The following is a 4,977-nucleotide window of genomic DNA, read 5'->3' as shown; positions in this document are numbered from 1 at the left end:
TAAGTATAACCGTTTCAGAGAGAAGAGCGGCCAATGTGACGATCTGGCGAGTCGATAACAAATGACGAAAACGGACGGATTTCTCAGGTTTTTATTACATATGAACACTTTTCACATTCTCCCGTGCAACTCGGCTGCTACACCTCCTTTCATGCAGAATCTTATGGTCCAAGCTCATCTCCAAGGCAGCAAAGCTAGCTAAAAAGTCAATAATCGATACCTAAAACTTGAATTGTACTACTTCTTACTGGCTATTACATCAACTTAGAAGCTTCATCTGTGTTCTACTATGGTGCTTTTAGTGTCTCCGCATACCGCAGCATGCGACATAGCTTTGCAGACGATAAGTACAACCGTTTCGGAGGGAAGAGCGGCCAATGTGACGATCTGGCTTTAAGTCGATTCGATAACAAATGACGAAAACGGACGGATTTCTCAGGTTTTTACTACATATGAACACTTTTCACATTCTCCTGGGCAACTCGGCTGCTAGTCCTCCTTTCATGCAGAATCTTAAGGTCCTAGCTCATGTCCATAGCACCAAATCCATCTAAGAAGTCAATAATCGATACCTTAAACTTGAAGTGTACTACTTCTTACTGGCTATTACATCAACTTAGAAGCTTCATCTGTGTTCCAATATGGTGCTTTTAGTGTCTCCGCATACCGCAGCACGCGACATAGCTTTGCAGACGATAAGTACAACCGTTTCAGAGAGAAGAGCGGCCTATGTGACGATCTAGCTTTAAGTCGATTCGATAACTAATGACGAAAATGGACGGATTTCTCAGGTTTTTACTACATATGAACACTTTTCACATTCTCCCGTGCAACGCGGCTGCTAGTCCTCCTTTCATGCAGAATCTTAAGGTCCTAGCTCATGTCCAAGGCACCAAAGCCAGCGAAAAAGTCAATAAACGATACCTAAAACTTGAATTGTACTACTTCTTACTGGCTATTACATCATCTTAGAAGCTTCATATGTGTTCTACTATGGTGCTTTTAGTGTTTCCGCATACCGCAGCACGCGACATAGCTTTGCAGACGATAAGTACAACCGTTTCAGAGAGAAGAGCGGCCAATGTGACGATCTGGCTTTAAGTCGATTCGATAACAAATGACGAAAACGTACGGATTTCTCTGGTTTTTACTACATATGAACACTTTTCACATTCTCCCCTGCAACTCGGCTGCTAGTCCTCCTTTCATGCATAATCTTAAGTTCCTAGCTCATGTCCAAGGCACCAAAGTCAGCTAAAAAGTCAATAGTCGATACCTAAAACTTGAATTGTACTACTTCTTACTGGCTATTACAACATCTTAGAAGCTTCATCTGTGTTCTACTATGGTGCTTTTAGTGTCTCCGCATACCGCAGCACGCAACAAAGCTTTCCAGACGATAAGTACATCCGTTTCAGAGAGAAGAGCAGCCAATGTGACGATCTGGCTTTAAGTCGATTTGATAACAAATGACGAAAACGGACGGATTTCTCAGGTTTTTACTACATATGAACACATTTCACATTCTCCCGTACAACGCGGCTGCTAGTCCCTCTTTCATGCAGAATCTTAAGGTCCTAGCTCATATCCAAGGCACCAAAGCCAGCTAAAAAGTCAATAATCGATACTTAAAACTTGAATTGTACTACTTCTTACTGGCTATTACATCAACTTAGAAGCTTCATCTGTGTTCTACTATGGTGCTTTTAGTGTCTCCGCATACCGCAGCACGCGACATAGCTTTGAAGACGATAAGTACAACCGTTTCAGAGAGAAGAGCGGCCAATGTGACGATCTGGCTTTAAGTCGATTCGATAACAAATGACGAAAACGGACGGATTTCTCAGGTTTTTACTACATATGAACACTTTTCACATTCTCCCGTGCAACTCGGCTGCTAGTCCTCCTTTCATGCAGAAACTTAAGGCCCTAGCTCATGTCCAAGGCACCAAAGCCAGCTAAAAAGTCAATAATCGATACCTAAAACTTGAATTGTACTACTTCTTACTGGCTATTACATCAACTTAGAAGCTTCATCTATGTTCTACTATGGTGCTTTTAGTGTCTCCGCATACCGCATCACGCGACATAGCTTTGCAGACGATAAGTACAACCGTTTCAGAGAGAAGAGCGAACAATGTGACGATCCGGCTTTAAGTCGATTCGATAACAAATGACGAAAACGGACGGATTTCTCAGGTTTTTACTACATATGAACACTTTTCACATTCTTCCGTACAACTCGGCTGCTATTCCTCCTTTCATGCAGAATCTTAAGGTAATAGCTCATGTCCAAGGCACCAAAGCCAGCTAAAATGTCAATAATCGATACCTAAAACTTGAATTGTACTACTTCTTACTGGCTATTACATCATCATAGAAGCTTCATCTGTGTTCTACTATGGTGCTTTTAGTGTCTCCGCATACCGCATCACGCGACATAGCTTTGCAGGCGATAAGTACAACCGTTTCAGAGAGAAGAGCGGCCAATGTGACGATCCGGCTTTAAGTCGATTCGATAACAAATGACGAAAACGGACGGATTTCTCAGGTTTTTACTACTTATGAACACTTTTCACATTCTTCCGTGCAACTCGGCTGCTATTCCTCCTTTCATGCAGAACCTTAAGGTAATAGATCATGTCCAAGGCACCAAAGCCAGCTAAAAAGTCAATAATCGATACCTAAAACTTGAATTGTACTACTTCTTACTGGCTATTACATCATCATAGAAGCTTCATCTGTGTTCTACTATGGTGCTTTTAGTGTGTCCGCATACCGCGGCACGCGACATAGCTTTGCAGACGATAAGTACAACCGTTTCAGAGAGAAGAGCGGCCAAGTGACGATCTGGCTTTAAGGCGATTCGATAACAAATGACGAAAACGGACGGATTTCTCAGGTTGTTACTACATATGAACACTTTTCATATTGTTCCGTGCAACTCGGCAGCTAGTCCTCTTTTCATGCAGAATCTTAGAGTCCTAGCTCATGTCCAAGTCACCAAATCCATCTAAGAAGTCGATACGATACCTTAAACTTGAATTGTACTACTTCTTACTGGCTATTACATCATCATAGAGGCTACATATGTGTTCTACTATGGTGCTTTTAGTGTCTCCGCATACCGCAGCACGCGACATAGCTTTGCAGACCGTAAGTACAACCGTTTCAGAGAGAAGAGCGGCCAATGTGACGATCTGGCTTTAAGTTGATTCGATAACAAATGACGAAAACGGACGGATTTCTCAGGTTTTTACTACATATGAACACTTTTCACATTCTCCCGTGCAACTCGGCTGCTAGTCCTCCTTTCATGCAGAATCTTAAGGTCCTAGCTCTAGTCCAAGGCATCAAAGCCAGCTTAAAAGTCAATAATCGGTACCTTTAACTTGAATTGTACTACTTCTTACTGGCTAATACATCAACTTAGAAGTTTCATCTGTGTTCTACTATGGTGCTTTTAGTGTCTCCGCATACCGCAGCACGCGACATTGCTTTGCAGACGATACGTACAACCGTTTCAGAGAGAAGAGCGGCCAATGTGACGATCTGGCTTTAAGTCGATTCGATAACAAATGACGAAAACGGACGGATTTCTCAGGTTTTTACTACATATGAACACTTTTCACATTCTCCCGTGCAACTCGGCTGCTACTCCTCCTTTCATCCAGAATCTTAAGGTCCAAGCTCATCTCCAAGGCACCAAAGCCAGCTACAAAGTCAATAATCGATACCTAAAACTTGAACTGTCCTACTTCTTACTGGCTATTACATCATCTTAGAAGCTTCATATGTGTTCTACTATGGTGCTTTTAGTGTCTCCGCATACCGCAGCACGCGACATAGCTTTGCAGACGATAAGTACAACCGTTTCAGAGAGAAGAGCGGCCAATGTGACGATCTGGCTTTAAGTCGATTCGATAACAAATGACGAAAACGGACGGATTTCTCAGGTTGGTTTTTACTACATATGGACACTTTTCACATTCTCCCGTGCAACGCGGCTGCTAGTCCTCCTTTCATGCAGAATCTTAAGGTCCTAGCTCATGTCCAAGGCACCAAAGCCAGCTAAAAAGTCAATAAACGATACCTAAAACTTGAATTGTACTACTTCTTACTGGCTATTACATCAACTTAGAACCTTCATCTGTGTTCTACTATGGTGCTTTTAGTTTCTCCGCATACCGCAGCACGCGACACAGCTTTGCAGACGATAATTACAACCGTTTCAGAGAGAAGAGCGGCCAATGTGACAATCAGGCTCTAAGTCGATTCGATAACAAATGACGAAAACGGACGGATTTCTCAGGTTTGTACTACATATGAACACTTTTCACATTCTCCCGTGCAACTCGGCTGCTACTCCTCCTTTCATCCAGAATCTTATGGTCCTACCTCATCTCCAAGGCACAAAAGCCAGCTAAAAAGTCAATAATCGATACCTAAAACTTGAACTGTCCTACTTCTTACTGGCTATTACATCATCTTAGAAGCTTCATATGTGTTCTACTATGGTGCTTTTAGTGTTTCCGCATACCGCAGCACGCGACATAGCTTTGCAGACGATAAGTACAACCGTTTCAGAAAGAAGAGCGGCCAATGTGACGATCTGGCTTTAAGTCGATTCGATAACAAATGACGAAAACGAACGGATTTCTCAGGCTTTTACTACATATGAACACTTTACACATTGTCCCGTGCAACTCGGCTGCTAGTCCTCCTGCATGTAAAATCTTAAGTTCCTAGCTCATGTCCAAGGCAGCATACAAGGGTAAAAAGTCAATAACCGATTCCTAAGACTTGAATTGTACTATTTCTTACTGGCTATTACATCATCTTAGAAGCTACATCTGTGTTCTACTATGGTGCTTTTAGTGTCTCCGAATACCGCAGTACGCGACATAGTTTTGCAGACGATAAATACAACCGTTTCAGAGAGCAGAGCGGCCAATGTGACGATTTGGCTTTAAGTCG

Source organism: Schistocerca gregaria, unplaced genomic scaffold, assembly GCF_023897955.1.
Source record: "Schistocerca gregaria isolate iqSchGreg1 unplaced genomic scaffold, iqSchGreg1.2 ptg000280l, whole genome shotgun sequence".
NCBI lineage: Eukaryota > Metazoa > Arthropoda > Insecta > Orthoptera > Acrididae > Schistocerca > Schistocerca gregaria.
This window is presented reverse-complemented; position numbering follows the sequence as displayed.